Source organism: Periplaneta americana, chromosome 9, assembly GCF_040183065.1.
Source record: "Periplaneta americana isolate PAMFEO1 chromosome 9, P.americana_PAMFEO1_priV1, whole genome shotgun sequence".
In the NCBI taxonomy this organism is placed as follows: domain Eukaryota; kingdom Metazoa; phylum Arthropoda; class Insecta; order Blattodea; family Blattidae; genus Periplaneta; species Periplaneta americana.
In genome coordinates, this window is record NC_091125.1 from 113,914,090 (window position 1) to 113,942,088 (window position 27,999).

Sequence of the window (27,999 nt, forward strand, 5' to 3'; positions counted from 1 at the left end):
CCGAGGAACAATAATGTCATTGACCTTGACGTAGTCCCGTTAAACTTGATAATATTATAATATTATAACCTTGATTATTGAATTCGACATTGAAAAACGAGATGACAAATTGAATTTATTTGAATATTATTTACAATTAACGCTAATTATTATAGTAACAGAACATAACTTTCTGCGACAGTATTGGATTTCCAGCCTCCGTGACTTTTCGCTAATTCTCTTTCGATTACATATCCGAGAATAATCGATACTTGCGGTTTTATAACGGTACAAAAGCTAACTTGTCATTGGATGAACACATGTAAGCTGAGTTATCATTGGCTGAAGACCTGTACTTTAATGAGTAGGTGTACTTTAATGACATGCATTAAAGGACTGCTACCAGATGTATAATTAGTACATTTCGGCATGGTCGAGCATAAATTTATTTATATAAATGCTATCCCAGACAGCACTCGTGTTCCTGGAAAGTGCTTGTGCAGTATAACATCTACTTATTCACGCTGCATTTATCGAGTATGCTTTATTTAAATCAAATCATTTATCGAGTTTTGAAAAACCTACCAAGTTTAACATCCTGTACACTCTGCATGTGTCGCGTTATGAAAAATCTGACTTCACAGTTGGATGCACAGGAACTAAATTGTAGTGACATGATGTATAACTCAATTTCATAAAATTTTGCATCTATCGAGTTTTGAAAAAACGCTCCTCATTTAAGAATGGAAACAAAAGTAAAAAATTACAAATCTGTTAGAAGACCGATACTGAGTTATGCAGCTGAAGCAAGAGCTGACACTATAAGGACAAAACAAATTACTGAAACAACTGAAATGAACATACTACGAAAAATAGTTAAAAAGACTAGATTGGATCATTTCAGGAATGACGACATTAGGAAGCAGTGTGGGGTTCAAGCTGTAAGGGAATGGATCAATGGGAGAAGAGCAGAATTGAAGGAACACGTTGATAGAATGCCAGAAGATAGGATAGTGGAGATTCTAAGGGACAACTTTCCGAATGGGATGGTAAGCCAGGAAGATCGCATAAGTAAGAGAGGGTTGGTTTCTCGTCTCTGAACATTCTTGCGAATGAACAGGTTTGATAGCCTACATGGAAGAAGAAGAAGAAGAAGAAGAAGAAGAAGAAGAAGAAGTAAATTTTTTGTTAATTTTTTTCTTCCAATATATTTTTAAATTCAATACAGTAGTAAACTCCACAGGCTTTATAGGATTTCATAAAATGTATAAGCATGCAAAAATTCGTCGCTCTATCTTTAATAGTTTCTGAGATGATATCCAAGGTATATATATGAGGCGTTCAGAGCTAAAGTGTATCAAGTCACAAATTTTCATAAATTGAGTTTAATTCATTTTCTGATTATCTGAAATTGTATCTTTTCCGAGCAGTAATGGATCAAGTCTCATTTCCAAGCATTCGCCGGTAGGTGACACCAGTCACAATTGGCTCAGATTATTTGTTCACGATGTTCTGAGCCATAGTGGATCAAGTCACCAAAGCGTTGCATCAATTAACATCACAATTGTTTATCTAGCATTTGAGAATGGAGCAATAAAATTATTGCTAGTGAAATTAAATTATCCACTAGAGCAAATTAACTTTAAGTCATATTATCTCAAAACTACGTCTCATGGACTTGATCCACTTTAGCTATAATCTTTACTGAAAGTTTAATTTAGTGCTGAAAGAGAACGACTATTTCGTAACGGCCTAAGCTGCATCATGGTCGTAAGGTAAGCACCAGTACGGGCTCTTCTTGAACCATTATATTGTAAAACTTTTTTTCCTCTAATTTTGTAAACCGTGCTAGTCGAAAAAATTATGCAGACAATGTCGTAGGGTACTTGCAAGTCAATCGCAAAAGAGGCAGGTGTATTTTGCATGCAGAATGTGTCATAAGAACGTACGGCGAATTGTTTTGCAAATTGGGACAATACTCCAGGCATAAGATTTATTTGTGTGCTCGTATTCAGTAAGAATCCGTGTTAAATGTTTTGTTTTATTTAACGACGCTCGCAACTGCCGAGGTTATATCAGCATCGCCGGTGTGTAGGAATTTTGTCCCGCAGGAGTTCTTTTATATGCCAGTAAATCTACTGACATGAGCCTGTCGCATTTAAGCACATTTAAATGCCATCGACCTGGTCCGGGATCGAGCCCGCAACCTCGGGCGTAGAAAGCCAGCGCTATATTAACTGCGCCAACCAGGCCGACTGTAAGAATCCGTGCAACGGTAACTTTCTACAACGGTTTACGGAGAATCAACTGACAGGAATGACAATACGAGGTTGAAAAATCATTCCTTTTGAATTTGAGACATGTCATGGGAGTAATGTATGTGATGTCACACTAATGAAATGGTGTTTTTGAATTGCGCAGAATTTTCAAATTCTATAGGCTACCATTTTAATTTAATTTTTATCAACAGGAAACTCACTAGATGTTTTGACTTATCTGAAGAAAATCAAAACTCGAGTGGGATTTAATTGACTATTACACGATTAGAAGAAAGTACATAAAGATTAGAAGAAATAGAGGATTCTAATGTAATAAAATAGATATTAATTGACTTACTAAATTCTATTTCACTAATGTTAACTTCACCAAAACGTTTCAGTTGACTATCTATGCGGGAAACAAATGACGATCTCAAAGCATGTTTTATAGTACCGTAAAGAATTTACAGTTTGAAATGTTGGCAAACAAAGAAACAAATGCTAGAAAAGTGATAAAAAACAAATGCTAGGAAAGTGATAAAATTGTAGCGATAAACAGCCATGATTGGTTGAAACACGTCCTTTCGTACAGTTTTACTGGTCAAAAGTAGTATGATGTAGCAAAAGTGTAATAGTCAGGGAAAACAAAAGCAGAAATACACAACCATCCGCCATCGCAGGGATTTGGGTCCACAGTCATTGGAAATAAATGCTCCGCCAAATGAGCTGTCAAAGCCATTTCTTGCTCTACCTTGTATACTAAGTTCTACTTCTGAACCAAAATAATTAATTAGATACGTATTGGAAAATGATTATGCAAGAGAGAAAAGAGGCTTGCTTCCAGGCAGCAGCCAGCAAGTTAGCTGTTCGTTGGCTTGAGTGTCCACTTACTGGCGATACAATATTCATCGACTGTGCCGCAAACTAGTACAGCAGGCTTAAGAACAGAAGGCCAAGCTAATAATCGTTAACTTGAATGGGTGCTCACCAAACAAAGTTGTAATCAGATTCCAGGCAACGCTCTGAATGCTACTTTGTGTGCTACGCGTGGTACCAGGAGGGAGGCGGAATTTCATACCAAGAGAAGAGTGCTCCTGCGTCCTTCGAAACAATATCAGCCTATAATTGCAATTGATACACAATCAATGAAGGGGACAATTCTGCGTCATATGCGGCAGTTTTGAGTTTGAATTCCCTAGCTAATATAACAATAACTCTGGAGCCTCTCAATTTATATCGGAAACAATGCACTTGTAGTGCGCTAGTTGTTCCTTACTTCGCCATAAAAACCGTCAGTACATTTACTCCTATCGAATTTGTAGAGACAAATGCTACGAATCAATCTTCATATGTAATGTGTGTAATGTATTATACTGTGTGTATTCATTCATTCATTCATTCATTCATTCATTCATTCATTCATTCATTCATTCATTCATTCATTCATTCATTCATTCATTCATTCATTCATTCATTCATTCATTCATTCATTCATTCATCCATTCATAGTGTTCTACCCAAGAACAGGTTTTTCACTGCAAACCAATCATTCTTCAATCTTTCATATTTTCTGCCATCCTCTTAGTCTCCGCATATGATCCATGTATCTTAATGTCATCTGATTTCTTCTGTTCACCATCCCTTCCAGATGCATCCTTCAGTAGGCAGTTTCTTCTCAGCCAGTGGCCCATCCAATTTATTTTTTTCTTCCTGATCGCTTTCAACATTATTCTTTCTTCACCCACTCTTTCCAACATAGCTTTATTTCTTATTTTGTCTGTTCATTTCACACGCTCCACTCGTTTCCATATTCACATTTCAAGTGCGTGGTGTCCATTTTTCTGCCCCATACAATGCCATACTCCACACAAAGAACTGCACTAGTCTCTTTCTTAGTTCTTTTTCCAGAGAACCGCAGATGATGCTCCTTTTTCCATTAAAGGTATTCTTGACAATTAATATCTTTCTTTTGACTTCCTGGCAGCAGCTCATGTCACAGCTTATAGCACACCCCAAGTATTTGAATCTGTCCACTTGTTCCACTGCCTCATTTGGACTTTGCAAGTTTACCTTCTTTAGTTTACTTACGAAAACTATGGTCATGATCTTGCTTGCATTCATCTTCATCCCATACTGCTCACAGCCATCATTTAGCTCCAGCAGCAAGTTCTTTAGTATCGTCTCCTATTCTGTTAACAACGCCATATTATCAGTAAATCTTATGTATGTATGCAATGTATGTATTTATGTAAATGCGCATGTTATTTATATATGCATGCATGCATGTTTTGTGTATGCATGTTATGTCTGTACAGTACAGTACAGTATATCCTGGAAGAGAGAGGACAATATGGAGAAACTGAAATTGTTGTTGTTGGCGGTGGGGGTGGGGATGGGGGTGGTGGTGGTGGTGGTGGTGATATATGTGATTGTATTAAGCGTATGTGTGTTTGCATTACGTATATTATCCAATAGAAATCTTTACCGTTATATAAATTAAAAATTATCTTCACGTCACTTGCTTTGTATCACGTAATTTCGGGATTTATATTCCGGACAGGTCTGATTTGGATAATACAGTGTGTCCACAAAAAGTTCCATGATTATAAGCTGGAATAACATCGCTGTCTGTAATCTATATACATGAAAATGATGACACTAGAAAGAGCAACTAAAAAAAAGGTACGTACCTCACAACCACTCAATGTGCGTCCTACGTGTCTCACAGTAGGCCTACATATCACGGCGATATTCCCACTAACGTCATACGCGCTCCGACATATCTACTGGAATGGCCGGTCTAGTTGGCACCGGAGGTACGATGTCACAGCTCTTGTAGATTCTGAGGCAGTGGAGATAGCTTTTAGGTAACCCAGTAAGAGTACATCGCTGTGGAGTAACGGTTAGCACGTGCGACCATGAAAAGAGCGGGAACGTGTTCAAATCCTGGTTGGGGATTTTTCCGGGGCTTTCTCTCGACCAATTTAAGCACAATTGCTGAGTAACTTTCGGAATTGGACCTCGGACTCATTTCGTCATCATTAATTCACGTATCATCATCATCATCATCATCATCATCATCATCATCATTCGTCCCATAGCTCGGGTTAAGTTCACGGTGCAGCATGCTGTACTTCTACAAGAGCGCGGCCGTTCGACTAACCAATCATTCACAGAATAGGAGTAGTAACTGGTAAGCACAATAAGCCTAAGGCTGCAGTGAAAGCCTTCGGGTACCTCCTCCGTAAAAGAGAGAGAGAATCCCATAATAAGTCGCAGACATTTCAAATCGGGCACGTTGCACTGTATATTGCACGTCCTGCGGGTTCATCACTAAGTCACTAAATAGCTCAAAATTCAGAACTGAGTTGAAATAAACATTCACAACATTTGCTACATTGTATCAATGCAAAAATAACACGACTCTTGATAGAAAACGGAATTAAATGGTTTTATATGTATTTTCAAATATTTTATGTCCCCAACAACGATAGCTGTTCTTGCACAACCGCAGGAATTGCCTGTGCTAGTTGCCAACATCTAAATAATTAGATCCTACATTTTTTGGTCAGCCAGTCAGTCAGTCAGCCAGCCAGTCAGCCAGCCAGCCAGTCAACCAGCTAGTCAGTCAGTCATAGTCAGCCAGTCATTCAGTCAGTCAATCAGCCAGTCAGCCAGCCAGTCTCTCAGGAATCTAGCCAGTCAGTCAGCCAGCCAATCACCTAGTCAGTTAGTCAGCCAGCCAGCCAGTGAGTCAGTCAGCCAGTTACCTGGTCAATCAGCCATTTACCTGGTCAGTCAGTCAGCCAATAAGCCAGCTAGTCAGCTAGTCAGTCAGTCGGCCAGCCAGCCAGTCAGCCATCTAGCCAGATAGTCAGCCAGCCAGCCAGTCAGTAAGTCAGCTAGTCAGTCAGTCGGCCAGCCAGTCAGTCAGCCATCTAGTCAGATAGTCAGCCAGTCAGTCAGTCACTCAGTTAACCAGCCAGTCAGTTAGTCCCTTAAAAATTCCTCGTGCGTAAAACACATAGGCAAAAAAATTGTCTGACCATAAATATGGATTACCCAACAAATTTAATTTATACAGATTTTAAAGTATTAACTATTGAAGGAATGTATAAATATAGTTTACTAACTTACTACTACAGAAATCAAATAAAACATAAACCTAATCGACATGAAAATCGTACTCGAAGACAAAAGTCTACATTCCCATTAATTGAGCCTAAATGTCATACAAGTGCAGCTCTTAAACATAGTGCAAGTTTCGGCCCAAGACTTTATAATAAAATTACAAGCCCTTTTCCAAATTTGAAATATTTTAAAATTGAAGTTTTTAAAAAAGAAATTTATAAAATTATTTATGAGATATAATATTAACAAATGTATGTATTTTTACCCTTTATTTCTGTCGACTACATTCATGTTTTTATTCTCTTTTTTCTCTTTCTTCTTTCTTTTTTGCTCTTGTATGTTATTTATTGGTTTGAATTAAGTTACTTAGTGTATTTAGTAAACTGTCCTTGTAAATTATATGTTATATTTTGGGACCACACAGTACACGAGCCTGGCTCTTACGGTAGTGGCTAGAAACATTTTTGTTTTATAATTTTAATTTGTACTCGCTAGCTAGCTAGCTAGTTAAATAAAATAAATATAGGTTATTTGTATCGCATCCATGACAACTTGTATGGCTTCACGGTAACATATCCCTCAATGAGTTCAAGTGTTTTCCATTTGACGTACTATGTGGTAACACTTCACTTGTAGGGTCCTGCGTTCTTGTTCCCGAATTACGTCATACTGCTTACAGTTTATGGCTTCAAAAAACCTTGGATTCCTATTACGAAACGCGTATATAGGCAAGCAGCCATGGTTTGAATGCACGGCTCTTGATATTCAAAGTAGCAGCGGCTCCATCTTAAGTAGACTACTGCTAGGCCCTTGAGATGCAAAGCTCAACATGTACAAAGAGTCTTTCTGCTGTAGAAATGCGATACGTTGTAGAAGCAGGAGGTCGTCGAGTTATCATTAAGCAAAAAATAGCCACAGACGCGGATTCATTTCTTGATTCCTTTAATGGAGTTTCAAAAACTGCAGATGAAAGGAACGGGTCGTGGTATTTTATTCGGTTTCTAGTGCGCCGTGGTTCGAGCACCAAGATGCAAAGGAGTGCGTGTTACTGTTTTTCATTAATTTTGTTTATAATGCTGCTGTGAATTCCTGCTTATATCTTTCCTGGAGCCGTCTAAACCTTTATCATTATTACCATTAAATCTGCCAAGAGCGAGGAATGCATTTTAAGAGTAATAAAATCATTTACTTACTTACTTACTTACTTACTTACTTACGTACTTACTGGCTTTTAAGGAACCCGGAGGTTCATTGCCGCCCTCACATAAGCCCGCCATTGGTCCCTATCCTGAGCAAGATTAATCCAGTCTCTATCATCATATTCCACCTCCCTCAAATCCATTTTAATATTATCTTCCTACCTACGTCTCGGTCTCCCCAAAGGTCTTTTTCGCTCCGGCCTCCCAAATAACACTCTATACGCATTTCTGGATTCGCCCATACGTGCTACATGCCCTGCCCATCTCAAACGTCTGGATCTAATGTTCCTAATTATGTCAGGTGAGGAATACAATGCGTGCAGTTCTGTGTTGTGTAACCTTCTCCTTTCTCCTGTAACTTCATCCCTCTTAGCCCCAAATATTTTTCTAAGCACCTTATTCTCAAACACCCTTAACCTGTGTTCCTCTCTCAAAGTGAGAGTCCAAGTTTCACAACAATAAAGAACAACCGGTAATATAACTGTTTTATAAATTCTAACTTTCAGATTTTTTGACAGCAGACTGGATGACAAAAGCTTCTCAACCGAATAATAACAAGCATTTCCCATATTTATTCTGCGTTTAATTTCCTCCCGAGTATCATTTATATCTGTTACTGTTGCTCCCAGGTATTTGAATTATTCCACCTCTTCAAAGGATAAATTTACAATTTTTATATTTCCATTTCGTACAATATTCCCGTCACGAGACAATCATATACTTTGTCTTTTCGGGATTTACTTCCAAACCTATCTCTTTACTTGCTTCAAGTAAAATTCCCGTATTTTCCCTAATCGTTTGTGGATTTTCTCCTAACATATTCATGTCATCCGCATGCACAAGAAGCTGATGTAACCCCTTCAATTCCAAACCCTCTCTGTTATCCTGGACTTTCCTAATGGCATACTCTAGAGCAAAGCTAAAAATTAAAGGTGAAAAATCATTACAGTTACGAAATTTGTCTCGTAAATTTTGCGGCACGTAAGAGAGCCCTGTTCCTGAATGTTCAAAACATATTTACCGACCTTTTGTTGTTCCAACAATAATTTGAAAGCAGTTCAATGATCCATTTGATTGGCCTAATTGCGAGTGTGCTTGTACCACTCTACTTTAACAATCCATACCACATCCTTATATTTTGTAAATTATATTACTATACTTCTGTTTTGTTATTGTTACTACTATAGACCTATAGCCTCGTCTGTGTCTCTTTCATTCAGGTGATCGTGTTCGATCCTGTGCCAAATCATGATGAAATTTGTAGTGACCAAAGCAGACGCTGCAGTAGGTTTTTCTCTGGATTCTCCCGTTTCTCTCCACATTCCACCAAATCTTTCCCTTAATTTCATACAACATCTTCTTTAGTTAAAAATGGGCTGGGGTGAAGTTTTGGCAATAATACGGGTTCCAGCCACCAGCGTAGCTCAGTCGGCTAAGGCACTTGCCTACCAATCCGGAGTTGCGTTCGGGCGCGGGTTCGATTCCCGCTTGGGCTGATTACCTGGTTGGGCTTTTTCCGAAGTTTTTCCAACCATAAGGAAAATGTCAGGTAATCTATGGCGAATCCTCGGCCTCATCTCGCCAAATATCATCTCGCTATCACCAATCCCATCGACGCTAAATAACTTCGTAGTTGATACAGCGTCGTTAAATAACTAAGTAAAATAAAAATAATACGGTTCCTGATGTTGATATAGGGTCGTGGGGCCTGTCAGACTGCTCGTCTGAGAATGGAACCTGGCTCTGTCAGGGATGAGGCAGGATGGCCCACCTGTCAGCAGCGGATTTACGAATGCCACCCAGGCAACCTGTGAGACTTCGAAAATAGAAAATAATCTTCTTTCAGTGCCATTTAATCTCGAACTTCGGGCAGCTTGGTTGGAAAACTCGTATGTTATCCACCGGAACGTAGACTTCGTGAAAAATGTAAATACATAAACGCCCCTTCGCTATCTCAGAGCGAACGTAAGCTACAACCTCATGAACTGAAATTCGAACCTTGAACTTGATTGAAGTTCTTCTACTTCTAGTGGAAAAGACTAGTGTAGGAGGATTTTGTTTTTCGTTGTCCCGTTTCCAGAAACATTACAAATTCCATCATACTAACACTGCATTCCACTTTTCTCTTCTCCTCGTATCATATCACAAAGAAAATGATATCATAGCGTACGATCTTCGATGTTACTGAGTGGAAATGACCAGCCTAGTAGGGTAGTGCTCATTTGAGTTCTGATGGCTTACTAGAGTGTTCCCGGTACTATCCTGTTGGAATACGAGAGATAGATATTTCCTATAACTACCAGTTTGAGGACGCCGAGTTGGCGACACCCGTTGTAACCCACGCACAGACGAGAAAGGAACAAGCAAATCATAGGTCCTGTTCTTGAAGACGATGGTTGTGTTGCTGCTGCTGCTGCTGATGATGATGATGATGATGATGATGATTATTATTATTATTATTATTATTATTATTATTATTATTATTATTATTATTATTATTATATAACAACTTCTATTAAAATTGAATACTATTATTATTTACATACACAATATTTTATTTTACTTTGTGATCGACATTTGGGGAGTAACGCGCGTCTGGCCGCGAAACCAGGTGGCCCGGGTTCGATTCCCGGTCGGGGCAAGTTACCTGGTTGAGGTTTTTTCCGGGGTTTTCCCTCAACCCAATATGAGCAAATGCTGGGCAACTTTCGGTACTGGACCCCGGACTCATTTCACCGGCATTATCACCTTCATCTCACTCAGACGCTAAATAACCAAAGATGTTGATAAAGCTTCGTAAAATAACCTACTTAAAAAAATAAAAAAAAATAGACTATTGTACGTAATTCCAATTACCAGTTTCGTACTTCGTATCAGTAACTCATGTTAACATAATTCTGTACCTACTCTATAAAAGAATATCTTACGTACTGTAAATTCAATCTTCATTTTTGCCCGATCCGAAAAGATAAAATTACTCAGACATGCTATCTACTGTCCGTCCAAGTGGTTATGTCGCAGGATCGTAGAAAGGGAGGAAATCACGTGGCAGTTAATTACTTAACGAAACCCTTTTATTTAAGTTATTTTAAACAATTGTATGGGTATAAAATTACGTAGACGTCCAATTCCTAACAGAAATTAATGTTCTCAGAAAAGATCTAAGACAGCCCAGCCACTAGCCTTTACAGAAAGGTGAATAGAAGCAGGTGGGGGAAACCGGGATGCGACGTAGGCAAATGGACGACAGTACCTGTGCGAAAATGATTCAATATTGAAAGCTCTTTTGTCACTGTAAAACGCGAACATATTTTTGGAACGTACTGTTTACTCTGAACGTAAAGCTACTATGACTGTATATGCGGTCTTGGATCTGTATGGAGGGCGGTTGAACTTCATTAGTAGAAAGGGTGGGAGTGAAGTACATTAAAAAACTCAGGTACAATAAAAATTGAAGTAAAAATAAAAATGATGTCCCTGTATATTGCATGGAAATGGGCCTTAATCTCGAAGTAACTTTAACAAAATATGAGGGACTACAAAAGCTGCTTTTGGACGATCAAATTTTTCTTCCAATTCACTACTTTACAAGAAAACTTGTCGAAGATTGATCAGTATTGGAAAAGATTTGTCAAAGACTGTTTCATATTGCTAAAGATTTGGAAAGATTTTAAGACATGTATGTACTTCAAGTTCATTTTAATTGTTCGGGTAATTACTATAGAAATGTTGAAATGATAAATGACTGTAGAATGATGGAAGGAAACGGGGGGATCTTCCCAGATCTTGGCAATACCGCAAATACGCCATCGCTGCAATTTGAACCCGGGTCGTCATAAGCCACACCAACTGAGCTACCAAGGCGGCTTGTCACGATTTGCTGTATTGCTGAAGCCAACCGATGATTCATTGTTATTAATCTGTCTTCTTGCAAATTGGTTATTGAATTGAATCATTGTATCTTCAGCTGTTTTCAGTGGAAGCCGTCTTCGTAATGGCACTTCGTCACAATAAGAGTAAAACGCATTGCAATTTGGTGTAATTATCCACCACGTCTTCAATCATATTATTCGCCGCGAAGTCAAGAGGGTGGGATACATCGTAGTTGAGTATTGCCGCTAAAGAGGACCAGTAGTGGTTCTTGACGCAAATTATTGAGTGAAGACGATCTTAAGCGCATTTGCAACGTTTTGTTTTGCAGTCGGCGTCGGCGCCAATGTGTGATGCAACATTTATATACGCAAGTAACCTTCAGCTCAGGGCTCTTTAATTGTTTCTCATAAGTCACATCTTCAAGAATATTGAGTTCTACTGAGAAAGTAATCAATTTGCACATCTTACTGTATGTGTTTTTTTAATTAAACATACAGCAACTTCAAATATTTTACTCAAATAGAATGTTGTAACGTATTTGGCCAAAAAAAATATGGTCTCTGGTTGACATAGCAGATCTAATATCCTGCTAGAATTTGAATAGCCGCTTCGATAGCTCAGTTGGCAGAGCGCTGTCTTATGACGACCGCGGACTCAAGTTTAAATCTCGGCGATGTCAGATTTGTACTTGATTATGAAGGTTTTCCTCGGACGTCTCCCATTTTTCATCATCATTTTACCAACACACTCCACAAATCGCCTTTCATTATGATTTCCATCTCGAACAATAGGGCGCTCCTTGTGTTTGTAAGGCGACAAATCATCGCTCGCCATAGTGGTGTTCCTAGTGATTTTTCCGAAGATCCATTCTTTCATAGTTTTCTTCCCAAGGACAGGTCTTTCACTGCAAATCCAGCATTCTCCAGTCTTTCCTTTTTTCTGCCTTCCTCTTAATCTCCATTTCGAAGATTAGTAGATGAAAATTGTGCTAGATTCTATAAGACTCACAGATCTGCATATGAAGTGCTGCAGCTTACCAGGTTGTGTGCCTGACGGGGGACGTGACGACTTATGTAGATCTGTAAGGCTGCTATTACACTATCAAAGTTCTTTGATAAAGAATATGATAAAATATTTTATCAAAGTTCTTTGATAAAAGATAGGGTTTAGGTTATATTACATTACATAAAACCTTTTATAAAATATTTGATCGAAGATAACCTAAAATTAGGAACAAAAGCTCATCTAACACTTGTTCCACAACAGTTAACACGTGTTTAGAAGATTTGTTGATACTAATATTTACGAGTTAAGTTTATAACACCATGAATGAAGAACAGTATTATGCTTGTTTAGCTATAATTAGTTCAATTATTACATAAGCATTTTACTGAAAAAGAAACGCCTGTGGATTAAACCGTGGATTGCAAAACATGATAAGAAAGGTATCCATCAGAACTTGTTGAAAGAGCTACAATGCGAGGATTTGAAAAGTTATACAAATTATTATAAAATATTATTATATAATATTAATATTACATTGTACAAATTATTTATTTACAACATTTAATTTCCTTCACACTCCGGTCCACACCTGTGGAGTAACGGTCAGTGCGTTTGGCTGCGAAACCAGATGGACCGGGTTCGAATCCCGGTCGGGACAAGTTACCTGGTTAAGGTTTTTTCCGGAGTTTTCCCTCAACGCAATACGAGCAAATGCTGGGTAACTTTCGGTGCTGGACCCCGGACTCATTTCACCGTCATTATCACCTTCATTTCATTCAGACGCTAAATAACCTAGATGTTGATACAGCGTCGTAAAATTATCCAATAAAATAAAAATTCACACTCCGATATCAGAAATTTTGTGGTAGCAACAGTCTAGTTATATTTGCGTCCCGCCATATTTGTTTCAAGGTATAGAAATCTTTTATCAAAGATAGCAAGACACTTAGGGCCGTATTCATAGACATTTTTAGCGCGGGCTTTCGGTGGATTATCAGCGTTTTTCGTATTCATAAACCAGTGTTAGCAATAGGATATGATTTAAATTCTGTACTAGTAACCAGTGGATAGCCGGGGCTAGCTTAGTACTCTCGTAGCGCGTGCTGCGAAATGTCTATGAATAGCACCCTTTCATTTTATAGAAGATCTTTTATCAAAGACACTTTTATAAAAGAAAATCCATTACACTGTCATTTATTTTATAATATATATTTTTTAAAGATCTTTGTCAAAGAACTTTGATAGTGTAATAGCAACCTAAGGTATAACAAACTACCACCAGAAGTAGGGTACACAGATTTCATGACTGGAGAGAAATAGGCTACGTATTGTGGCGAACTGTGGAGTCGGCTTAGCTGTTAGCACGATCGGCACGCAACTCAGTCCATCATGGGTACACAAAAAAGTGATGTGTGCTAGGTGCTTAAGGACGCGCTCTATGGCCCATCTAATAGACATCTCTGTCTCTATTTCTAAATTATGAGCCATAATGTGAGGCGAGGAATGTCGACTTCGTACCCGTTTGAATATCTGTGCGCTTCAAGGCTGCTGAATAAATTAACTTAGTTTTATTCGTTAAAATTATTGGCTTAAAACCGGGGGCCATGGACTTTAATTAACATCATGGTTTAAGTTTTGAATAAACAAGCACGTTTCTGATTACTTAAGCTATCTCACTCCACCCTCAACCCTAATGAACTACAAGCTACCCCCTCTCCGCGTTGCATTTCAGTTGTCATCACGTTTTGTACGTGACTGGAAGATAATTTCAATTCTGTGTTTCAATTGTTACTTTACACTGTGTAGCTACGAGCAACCATTGAGCGTTCGGGAAGCATTTCATCGGAATGGGGAAAAAATGTATCACCCGGTAACAGTTAACTTCTTATTCCTAATTCTACAGTCCACAGAGTTCTTCTGGGAAAAGGCATAGGCCTAATTAAAGAATGTACAAATTAATGAAAAAACAGAATTTATTTATCAACAGTAATCTCACTAGAGGTTTTGATTTTTCTAGAGAAAATCAAAACTCGGGATTTAATTGACTATTACACGATTAGAAGAAAGTATATAAAGATTAGAAGTAACGCAGTACTCCAGTATAATAAAATATTAACTTAGGAAAATACAACTGTCTTGAAATGTATTATTGTACCATCTCGACATTACAAATATTACGCTAGATGGCAATAGTGTGTTATGATTAGCTCTTTTCTTGTTATCAGTTGTGCCAACTATGGAATCTTCATTGAACTCTGTGGACGGTTACAGTCAAGAAGCCTTTGTTGATTCAGTTTCATTTTTATTAAAACAGTTGCATTCTACTTCAATTATCCGGATCCTAGTAATCAACGTCACTTGAGAGATGATTTTCAATATATCTTAATATTAAACAATCTCTGATATGTGACTATCCATAATATCATATAGCAGAAGCTATAACATAACCTAAATAATATAAACAGGTGTCAGAAAAGTTTTAATTAGGGATGATGAAATAAACAAGAAAAGTTTTAATTAAGGACGACGAAATAAAAAATAAACAAATAATTTTAAAAGGAACAATTATTAAAAGTACAATTTTTAAATTTGAATGTTTTAGTGGTTGGTGGTTCAGTTGATGTTATATTGGACGTGTGCATAAAGGAAGTGGAACTCGTTGATGTACATGGTTTATTCTTCAACTTATTCAGGATTTCCGAATGGTGCTCTTCATTTACTTGTAAATAGGCATAGCTATGACCAGTGATCTTTATTAATTTTTGTTCTTGAATGCCAATGCGAGTCATATTTGACACTGCTGTGCATCGACTGGAGTGGTTTGTAATTTTCTGTTTTTTGACGTCCAGACCAGTGCAGTTTGAAATGTTGGCAAACAAAGAAACAAATGCTAGGGTGTGATAAAAATAAACAAATACTATGGAAGCGATAAAATTAAACAATGCTAGGGACGCGATAAAATTGTGCGATAAGCAGCCATGATTGATTGAAAGACGTCCTTTCGTATCGTTTTATTGGTCAAAAGTAGTATGACGTACTCAAAGTGTAATAGTCAGGAATAAATGCCTAAAATGTATATCGAACATCCTTATTTTTACAATGATTGTTTGAATTGGCAATATAAGCCCTATTGTTAATTCAAACAACCATTGTATGCATAATAAGAGGCTTATTATCACAAAGATTTTGATTCCCATATATCCTATTTTTAATCTTTCTAGGATGAATACTAGTACTATTTATTTATGTAACAAGACTAGCTTCAAATGAAATATTTTCTATATCAATCAAAATAATAATAATTATAGTTATTATTTTAACACTACTACTAATTACTAATATAAATATAACAGTTAATAATATAGAAATTATAATCCACGAAAACATTTATAATAAACAAAATGAAATTATAAATTCGGTAACAAAATTATATAATCAACCAACAAATTTAATTACAATTATGCTAGCTTCTTATTTATTCCTAACACTAATTGTAGTAGTAAAAATTACAAATATTTCGAAAGGACCACTACGACAAATAAATTAATGAATAAACCTATACGAATTAGACACCCCTTATTTAAGATTGCCAATAATGCCCTAATTGACTTACCAACACCATCCAACATCAGAACATGATGAAACTTCTGCTCACTATAAGGAGGAATTTCAGCATCTCTTTACGAAAAAAAGAAAAAGAGAAGTGTTTTTTGTATTCTGTCTATGAGTAGTGACTGTTCGTAAGCTTTTGATCGGATTTTGTTCACAGTTAATATCTCCCTGTAATTTTTTTTGAAAATAATGAAGAAGACATATAAAAACGTTAGTAAAATAATTAACGAGTTTATAGTTGAAGTCAAAACGGCACAATAATGATCTACCACAAGAATGGATCGATAACGTTTTTGTGATTTCTCTGTTACATGGAACTGACAAATGGGAGAGTGAAATTAGGTTCGACTAAATACGCTATCCTATAAAAGATAGTAATTATTACACATAATTAAGCAAATTACCGAAAAACAAGTTAGAGATAACGACAGTAATTGAGAGTTTTTTTAAGGGGGAGAGCAGAACACTGTTGCTTTTGGGAAAGGGGAAGCAACATAGATGTCATATTTACTCTTCAATAAATTATTGGAAAAGGCGAGAATTTAATTTCCCACTATACTTATGTACTATGTAATTGTTTAGAGAAAGCCTGCGATAATTTAAGTCGTAATAAATTGTGGAAGAATTTAAATTAAAAGAAAATAGATCCATAATAATTCAAAACTTGCATCAGAGGTCCAACTTCGAAAGTTACCCAGTATTTCTGCTTCAGTTGGTTGAGGGAAAACTTCATAAACATTTTTAATGTGTCGCAACCAGGATTTGAACTCTTGCCTGCTCGTTTCACTGCCAGATATGCTAAATATCAATTTTACAATACTCAGATGAGTTTTAAATTTCTCAGTGAATAGATGCAAATTTAAATTTTGCATCCTACTAGCACGTGGTTGATAACAAGAATTTTGTACGGTGTTGGCCACAGAGAGAAATTGATAGGCATACCTCGTAAGATAACCTCATTATTCAGGAGAAGCAGGCACAGTGCCATAAAGGTTCGTGGCATCAGAGACACGACGGAGGTTGTTTTCGTTCCTCCCCTGCTTCACTCTTTCCCCCATAAATGTGTCAACACATTTTTTTTACCCACCCTGATTCGCAATGCGGAATGCTACTGTCGAGAATGGCTGTGTTAGTTTGCTTCACGGCTTACGTCATAAAACTGGGACACACCATGCTGGGATTTGTGTTAATGATGCTAGCATTCTGCGTGATGTTTCATCTGTTGCTATGGTTATGCAAGGGCGCCGTAAATTCATAACTTGCTCTTGTTTACATCTATATACATGCGTGGAAAGTAGTGTTGAGTGTGTGAAAGCAGATAATCTAGGCTTACTCGTCAGTGTAAATAAATGATTTATACTATTTTGTTCATAGCTGGAGAAACAGTTTCTTACCGGTCTCCCGTTTCGGTGATCTCCCCGTCTAGAGTTAAACCTAAAAGTTTGAGGCCTATAGGAATTTGAATAGGCGTAACGCTTAATACACAGTGAACTAAGAAATGTAAAAAAAAAAAAAAAAAAAAAAAAAATACTCTCAATTATCACCTCCCTAGAAAAGGGTTATTACTTGAGTCCTAAAGCGTCCAGTTCAGGTAAGTATGGAGTATAGCTTCACGTCATCCGACGCTACTTAGTTCAGGTCTGCTATTCAGTGAACATACAAAAACAAAACAAAGCTAGGCGGTTGGAAATTAGTGCTACAATAGAAAAGTTTAGTAGCAAGCACGCCATTAGAAAGAAGAACGTGTATTTTATCAGAAAGAAGGAAAAATTATTCATTTGAAGGACTTAAAATGCTTACAGTCAATGGTTGTAGTTTGTAGAGGCTTGTAAAGCACACATTCATAATGTGTTTTATTGTAAGTTTGTGCTGAAATTTATGTTTTTTCATTTGTTAATTCCAAACTTTAATAGATCTGAAGTATCTAGATGTGTTTTACTTATTGTAAAAATCAGGTGTAGACAAATTCCGGGCGCCAGGTAGCCATGGCGACTAAAAATTGTATGTGGTGCCGGAATTGTTTATTGCCTTCAAAATTGTTTCTGACTTCTATTTCTTTTATGTCACTACGACTAATGCATAATGTTAACAAAAGCGGCTGCAGGAAGAAATTCGAATGTGATTTTTAAATTGAAGAGTCCACTGCAAGAATGATGGATGTCACTTTCTTGTCGAAAATAAACCAAGATTGTCAATGCATAGCTTAAGACATATAGAATGTACATAGAGAGTTATATGGCATTAACACTGATAGTCATTGTCCAGTAATGATCGGAAAATCACAGTTAAGCTTTGAGCGCTAAGCATTTCAAACTTTCAATCGCTTCTCCTGCAAAATGTATTCCAAATGACATCCATCATTCTTGCAGTGAACTCTTCAATTAATATCGTTACATTTGTTACGCATCTCAAGATACTGTCCTTGAGAGCGTGTGTTTGTATTGCATAGATATTTAATTTGTTTAATGTGTTTCAGTAAATGTATCTTTATCTTAGCTGGAGTGGTTTCCTCATTGTATGTCACACTCCCAGTAAAATAGTAAAATATTTAAATAAACAGGCAGGTCTACCAAAACCTCTGATAATTTACTATTCTATTATTAGAATTTCACACCTACAACTAGTAAAACAGTCCACACCTGTGGAGTTACGGTCAGCGCGTCTGGCTGCGAAACCAGGTGGCCCGGGTTCGAATCCCGGTCGGGGCAAGTTACCTGGTTGAGGTTTTTTCCGGGGTTTTCCCTCAACCCAATACGAGCAAATGCTGGGTAACTTTCGGTGCTGGACCCCGGACTCATTTCACCGGCATTATCACCTTCATTTCATTCAGACGCTAAATAACCTAGATGTTGATACAGCGTCGTAAAATAACCCAATAAAAAAACTAGTAGAACAGCGTTGGAAATAACTTACCAAAGTAATGTGTGACTTTCTACTTACGACAGTATTTTAATGGCTGGCACCTGATTGTTATTTATTTATTTATTTATTTACTTACTTATTCATTTTATTTATTTCTTTGTTTATTTATTTATTTATTTATTTATTTATTTATTTATTTATTTATTTATTCTTTTTAAGCTTCGTCTATCCCTAGTAAAATGATCTTTTATTGCATATAAATTGTCATCTGATATCTTCTTCTGCCTAGAACTTTTCTTCTGTTTACCATTCCTTTCAATGCATCCTTCAGCAGGCAGTTTTTTCTTAGCCACTGACCCAGCCAATTTATTTTTCTTTTCTTTATAAGTTTCAACATTATTCTTTCTTCACCTACTATTTCTATTATTATCTGGTTCTAAATAATTATGAATCATGATTATCCACAACTTCACGGCATGGCCATAAGTATGTCTTCTTAGACTTCAAGATTTCTATGAGAGAAATTTATCTTTCATCGCATCATCGATTTTTCAGTATATCTTCTACCTTTAGGACTATAATTTTATGACTATTAGACTGATTATCGTTACAAAATGTAGCCAGTTTTCCTGATATTTGTTTATTTATTTGACTTGTCATTACTTCGTTATTTTTGTAGAATGCTTTATTGAATATCGCTGAACGGAATGACTCGCATTGCAGTGGGATAATAAAGTCTAAATGCTGTTTTTATTCCTCACAAATGTTTACTTTAACTTAGGCAGGTATTACATTCTCATCACATTCTGATTCTATTTTCCGAAGAACTTGTATTTGTTTTTGATGAAGCACCTTTGTGAATTTATCTCAAAATAATTTGGTTTCCTTTTCTATTGCCATTACACTATTTCTTCAATATATGTAGGTCTACAGTACATAATTTCACCACCTTTGAATAGTCCCTGGCGTTCTTAATATTACATGAGGTTTACCGCAAGCTCTGCCTTTATGAATGCGTGATGTTGTAAGGAATTCCAAAATAGACTGCGATAGTTTATATTGTCCTTTTTATTATCTAGTTATGCTATTTAATCATTTTACTTCATTTATAAATATTTAATTTTATTGAAACCAAAATATTGTTCGTAAGGAAAACACCTGTTCATAAATAATTTCCTGAAGTGGACATTATTACGTCCGTATATAATGTATTTAATTTTGTGTTGTGGAAAGTATTAGAATTACCGCACTACACGTTTACATTACGCAATCGTCTTTTAATTTATTTTAATACCACCCGCATTTAATTACACCCGCATATGAAATTACGAATTAAAAACTGAAAGTCGGTCAGCGATATTAAAAATGTAGAAAATGTAAACGATATGAGAGCGTGCTACGGAACAAGAGGTGCGCTAACAGAAACAGCGATAATTAAAAACAAATGGAAATTAATTAAGAATGAGAACTCAGAAGTGTAAAAGGAGCCGTACAAATTAACGTGAAGAGAAGTAGATATACATTTCTTGATTTAACAACCCTTTTATTAAACAGAGTCAGTGAACGGAAAACAGTAACTATGTCAACTGTAGGCATCTCTCGAAAAATACTGGCGTCATTCGTTCCTGTGACATTTTAATTGACAAATGGGTCAGAGGAAAGAACTTCTCAGAGTACTTCGGCTTCTACCCGACGATTTCTAAGGAAAGGACCAAGATTGAACCTCAAAATGTTTATAGGGACTGTGAGAGTAATTTCCTCTGAGGTAGAGTACTTCTTTCCCTGTCAGTTGAACTCCATTTTCGGATAGTTAGTGGGATATTGAATAAAGAGCTTTCAGCTTAAGTGAACAGCAAACATGATGCTAGCTTACCGTTGTGTAGTAGTGATCAGAATGTCTGACTACGAAACTAGCGGGCTAGGATTCAAATTCTGGTTTGTATACATTGCCTGATGGAGGTTTTTTCGGTGCTTCTCAACCAATTTGAAGCAAATGCTGAGGAATTATCGGACGAATTGCTAGGAACACCCACCATACCGGACGATTGGTTCGGCGACACGCAAACAGAAAGGCTGCCATAGAGAACCATAGCGAATAACCGGTAAATTCTAACTTTCAGATTTTTTGAGAACAGACTGGATGACAAAATTTTCTCAACCTAATAATAACAGGCATTTCTCATATTTATTTTGCTTTTAATTTCCTCCCGAGTGTCATTTATACTTTTTACTGTTACTGCAATAAATTTGAATTTTTCCACCTTTACAAAGGATAAATATTCAATTGATTATACATCCCATTGATTTGTTCTCACATCTTTTGTTTTCTATCGTTGCCCGACAACCTGGATTGTTGTTATTGTTGATTAGGGCAGAAGAGAATGCAACTACAAAGACAGTTTATTGTTCATTACAGTTATTTCAGGCAGTAACGCAAACTAATATCAAATAACATTATATTTGTGTATTACAAACTTATATATTTTAATTTTAAACAGGATAGAAGATAATAAAAGCCGAAGCTTGGATTTACGATATTTATTTATGGTTTTAATACAACGGCAATGCTATGTAGTGGAGTTTTGAAATAATCTGTAGTGCTGTGTAGGCAACAATGCAGTACATTTGAATATTTAATTTAGTAAATTAAATATTTCCTCAGGAGGGAAGAAATTTTCTCATGAAATTTCGGTCAGTTTATGGGACCGGTGCCCACCCAGCATCGTGATGCGCTTGGGGAGCTACGATAGGTAGCGAAATCCGGTTTAGTAAACCAGCTATAACGGCTGGGGGGGATCATCGTGCTAACCACACGATACCTCCGTTCTGATTGGATGATCGTCCACCTCTGCTTCGGCATGTGGGCGTGAGACCAGCAGCCGGCTGGTCGGACTGGGCCCTTCAAGGCTGTAGCGTCATGGATTTACTTTTTTTTAAATTAAATATTATGTAATTAAATTAATTAAATAAAAAACAATAAAATTTATTTACATTCTAAAACCAACTGACAATAACAACAATCCAGATTGCCAAGCGGCGATAGAAAACAAAAGAAGTGAGAACAGATGAATGATACGTATAAAGAATTGAATACTCCTTAAAATATAAGTACAGGTCCATCACAATATAGGGGTGCCATTTAAAATTTCAATGGAAGGCTTTAGGGAGTTAAACCTAAAATGCAATTACCACTGGTTTTAAACTTTCCCCTCAGTATCTAAATTGACGTGTGGTTCTTAAGTTAAATTTGATTGAAATAAATCGTTATTTAGACTGGAAAATTTTAAAATGAAAACCCTGTATACTGCAAAGAAAGAATTCCAAAAATGTAATCCGAAGTCAATTACAGTTTATAAATATCGTAGAATTTCCAGGGAAACTCGTTGCAAACCGTTCTCTGTTTAAGCTATATTTAAGAGAGACAGAGAGAGAGACAGAGAGGGAGGGAGAGAGAGAGAGAGAGAGAGAGAGCAGCCATTAAACAAAATATTGTAATAGGCTTAGTCAAACATAAAACTAAAAACTTCATAATTATTTTAAAATATAAGATCTAATTTACCAGCCATTTCAAACTCATTAATATTATAAAATGCTTTGGTCACAAGCCAGTTTTTCAATACTGTCTTAAATTGATTAATATTACATGATGCTGCACTCGAGAGAAGTAAATTAAATAGCTTAATTCCAACAGCCCTATAATAATTTTGAACTTTTGCTAATCTAGTGTATTCAAAGTCAATACGATTTCCTTTTCTAGTGTTATATTTACGTATATCACCTCTCAATTTGAGTGTATTATAATTCTCTCTAACAAATAAACTGTAAAGAATGTAAAGACAAGGTACAGTCTGACGGGAAGTATGTATATATTTCCACTAAGAAGTAGAAAACTGCAGGTAGGGAATAATCAATAAAATTAATAAAGAACAAAGAAAGAGAATTGTGGAATTGGGTGAAATGCTGTAATAGCTACGAAATTACTTTAGCAAAGTTCGATCTGAAATTAATTTTAATTCTGTTGGATGCTATTTCGGCGAAGTTCCGTAACTAGGTTGGTGCGAGTTGCCAAGTTTTCCTGTGCAGGGATTATACATTTCGCAGTAAGCGGAATTACTATAAGAACTGGGCCATTAACAATTATTACTACAACTAACCCATTAAACCGCGCTATTAGCTTGATTAAATCTGTGGATCGCCACCCACAATGTTTGACGACCAGTCCTGATAACATTCACGATCCTCTCTGTCCAGAATTTTCTTATCGCACTTCTTTTACTTACACCACAAGAAAGCAGCTCTCTGTTCTGAGGATTACTTCAACGACCGCAATACATCTCGAGTTGTTTCTTCTTTTTTTGTTCTTTCTTTTGGAGATGTGACGTATGAACTTCATGCAGCAATAAATCTTGTAATACGGTAACATCTCAAGTCATTTTTCTGCATGTATCAATTTTAGTCTGGCTTCCAAGAATAAATATTGATAATCCTTTACAGATGCAATATGTGCAGGTACAGGGTTCTCTTATAAGTAGGCTATGCCATAAATCTACGACACGTGCCTCCGAGCTTTAATCATGGCTAATAAAAACTATGCCCAATAAGGATTATTTTGCAAATAATAATAATAATAATAATAATAATAATAATAATAATAATAATAATAATGATAATAATAATAATAATAGACTGTGGTGCGACAGCCTATAAAGGTTCAAGGTCGACCAATCGTCTGCTAGCCTCATATTCACATGCATCAGCAGAGGTGAACGATCATCGAACCAGAATTTTTTTTATTTTAGTTGGTTATTTAAAGACGCTGTATAAACTACTGGGTTATTTAGCGTCGATGAGATTGGTGACAGCGAGATGATATTTGGCGAGATGAGGCCGACGATTCGCTATAGATTACCTTGCATTCGCATTACGGTTGGAAAAACCCTCGGAAAAAACCCAACCAGGTAATCAGCCCAAGTGAGGATCGAACCCGCGCCCGAACGCAACTTCAGACCGGCAGGCAAGCGCCCTAACCGACTGAGCCACGCCGGTGGCTCCCAACCAGAACGGGAGTAACACGTGGTCAGCACGATCTCTCCCCCAAGTCCGTTATAGCTGGTTTTCGAAACCGGATTTCTCCAGGTATCGTAGCTTCTCAAAATCTTCACGATGCTGAGTGGCACCGGTCCCATACACTGTCCGAAATTTCATAAGAAAATTCCTTCCTCATGAGGACCCGAGCCAGCGCTCATTCCAGGCACGATGCCTTAAACCAGCGATTTTTAACCTTTCGACACTGGCGGGCCGGCGAAAGTCAGGCAGAAATGTTAGGGACCGACAAAATAGAAACGCACACGCTATTTTTTTAATTACAAATTGAATATTTATTTGTTAATAGAACGATATTTAAAATTACAAATTGGACAGTCACATCAGCATTGTAATTTGAAGTTTGAAAGTTTGCACTCTCACATCCATTTATCCTGTTTCACTAGAAAGTTATTTTTATGGATTCAATGAGACTTTTACTGCTGTTTATTTGCCAAAATCTTGTCGATTCTTGGTTTTAACGTGGATACTGCAAGACAGAGGGCGGCATCAACATCCATTCCGTTCCTGTATTTTGTCTTAATTGCATGGACAGCAGAGAAAGTTGTTTCACATAAATATACTGTTGAAAAAATCACAAGTAATTTCAACGATTTTCTGCTGAGAGTGGGATATTCTTCACATGTTGATAATCAAAAACTGATTGATTAACTTGTTTTTGAATCTGGAGATATGAGTTACATCAGATGAAAGTTCAGCTAAATTTTATTTCTCCTGAAGAGTGAATCTATGGCAGTCCACGTCTTCCGTGAAGGGGTTAATTATCCAAACATTCCCTTGCCAAGGATCTTCTTCATGACCCTTAGGACACGCCGAGAAATGGCATTCGGATACACATTCAAGACAACGGGTGATTTGTTATTTACATAGAGAAATGGCAATATGTTTGTAGTTTCGCTTAGAGTTAACCGCATAGTATGCAGGAAGTTCAGGTAATATTGTAAAATGATATTAAAGATAAATAAAAACTCTGTGTTTTTTTGTATAATTACGGAAAAAACAAATACTAAAATTGGAATCTACGAATTTTCGCCGCGGACCACCAAAGTAATTTCGCGAATCGGCGGTTGAAAACCACTGCCTTAGACCACGACGCTATGTTATTATGATCACGAGAATAGAATTCCGATTTCCGTTGTAATTTTTCAATAGTTTCTGTAATATCACGTTCTTTAATTAACAGAGATGCTGCAGACTTTAGTAAAAGAACTCAATCTCTGATAGAATTTGGAAGAAAATCTGTTAGCCATTCATGCCCATATTGAATTCCTACGCTGAATGACTTTTATAATTGAAAACGTTAATAAAGTACTATTACTACTATTTTTTTACCAATTTCGGCACCGCAGCCTGAGGCTTATTGTGCCTAGGCCCACAACTCTACTGAACACACGCACACACTGCAGGACTCCTCCGTTTAATGGGTCAGAGTAAGTGGTGGCCACTGCGATACACCAAACACACTTGGATAATGGACAGACAACCAGTCCTCGTTAAGAGGTCCGAATTAAATCCCCGACTTCACGACCGGAATAGAACCGGGCCATCTTGATCAGGAGTCCAGCACGCTACCTCAAGACGAAGGAGGCGGACTACTACTACCTTTACTTCTGTTTTTATTATCGTTATTATTATCCCTACTATTACAGGAGTAACGAATAATACTACTACTAAGCTACTACACAATTCAGCTCTCTTCACCGTTTTCAAACTTGTCTTGAATTTCTTACACAGCCATGTACACCCTTTGACATGAAAATTGGTCGCTGTTGAGAGACTAAGTTCCACCTCGGAACAGCTCGGGAATCATCGTGTGCGCTATGTTTACACGCGTGCGTTTTAAATAGAGAATAAGATTCGTACAGTTCTGCGTTGTATAACTTTCTCCAGCCTTCCGTAACTTCATCCCTCTTAGCCCCAAATATTTTCCTGAGTACCTTATTCTCAAACACTCTTAACCTCTGTTCCTCTCGCTGAGAGAACGACCGGTAATATAACTGTTTTATAAATTCTAACTTTCAGCTTTTTTGAGAGCAGACTGGATGACAAAATCTTCTCAACCGAATAATAACGGACATTTTCCATATTTATTCTGCGTTTAATTTCCTTCCGAGTGTCATTTATTTTTTTTTTCTGTTGGTGCAAGATATTTGAATTTTTCCACCTCTACAAAGGATAAAAAATATTAAATTGTTTATACACTCCATTAATTTGTTCTCACATCTTTTGTTTTCTATCGTCGCCTGATAACCTGGATTGTTGTGATTGTTGATTAGGGCTGAAGAGAATACAACTACAAAGACAGTTTGCTTATTACAGGTTATTGCAGGCAGTAACACAAAAACTAATATTAAATAATATTATATTTGTGTATTTGAAACAGGATAGGGGATAATAAAAGCCGAAACTTGGATTGACGTTATTTATTTATGGTTTTGATATAATGGCAATGCTATATTGAAATAATCTGTATTACTGTGTAGGCAACAATGCAGCACATTTTTAATACCGGTATTTAATTTAGTAAATTAAATATTACGTAATTAAATTTATGAAATTACACAAAATAAAATTTATTTTCATCCTAAAAGAAACTGACAATAACAACAATCCAGATTGCCAAGCGGCGATAGAAAAAAAAGAAGTGAGAACAAATTAATGATACGTATAAACAATTGAATAATTCTCCTTGTAACGAGAAGAAGAGCTCTCTCACTCAGCCATGAAGGATTCGTAGGAAATAAGTCGTTTCGTGACATACAGATACATCGCTGCTATGTCTTGACTTCAACTTCGGACCTCGATGCTCAATATTTCCCAATGTGTATCTCGCATCAACCCGAACGACACTTAGACAAATTCACGCTACAGGTGAGCGGCCATTTTTCGTGCCAAAGGGTGTACATGGTTTATAACGTTTTTAATTTATTATCTGACGTCCTCTGCAGTTCACCTTTCAGATTCTGAAATCATTCTGTGTCAAATACGAAGTTTTAGTTTCAAATAGGAGTAGGCCTATAGAATCTCGCTAAACTTAAAAAAATTCCAATTATAAAATTAAATTAAACATGTATGGAATTCTGCACTCATAATTCAAAATCACTATTCATGCTGCTTCAATAGCAAATTGACCAATTAGGAGAAAATGAGTTTAGGACAACAAAGTCGTGGATTTATAACATTTTGGATACCGTACCCATAAAAACATTGTAAGATGGTCAGTTGCTTTTGTTACATGCACAAGATAAAAATTGAATTGAGCTTCGTAACATAAAGCTAAGAGGCTCTGAAGATTGCTAGGTATTTCCCAAGGAGCTGAGGCCATCGTAAAAATTAGTTTTATGTTTTTTTTAAGTCTCCATGAAAGCGGTAATAGCTGGTTTTATGGGGGAATTTCCAAGACCGGGAACAAAAGCGCGCATTAGCCACATACTCCGAAGTGTGGACAGTGGAAAACTTCCAAATGGTGGTCGCTATAGCTACACCGCTTGCACCTTTAATATTAATTACGAATTGTAACTTTCCTATTCTCCCTAATGCTCCAAGATTAAGAACTCAATTACAAGGTTTACGATCCTGCTTTGTTATTTTAAGTAGATTGCATTCCTATTACGAAATACAAATACTTACAAATTGCTTTTAAGGAACCTGGAGGTACATTGCCGCCTTCACATAAGTCTGCCATCGGTTCCTATCCTGTGTAAGATTAATCCAGTCTCTACCATCATATCCCACCTCCCTCAAATCCATTTTAATATTATCCTCCAATCTACGTCTCAGCCTCCCCAAAGATCTTTTTCCCTCCGGTCTCCCAATTAACACTCTATATGCATTTCTGGATTCGCCCATACGTGCTAATGCCCTGCCCATCTTAAACGTCTGGATTTAATGTTTCTAATTATATCATTGTGAGGAATACAATGCACGCAGTTTTGTGTTGTGTAACTTTCTCCATTCTCCTGTAACTTCATCCCTCT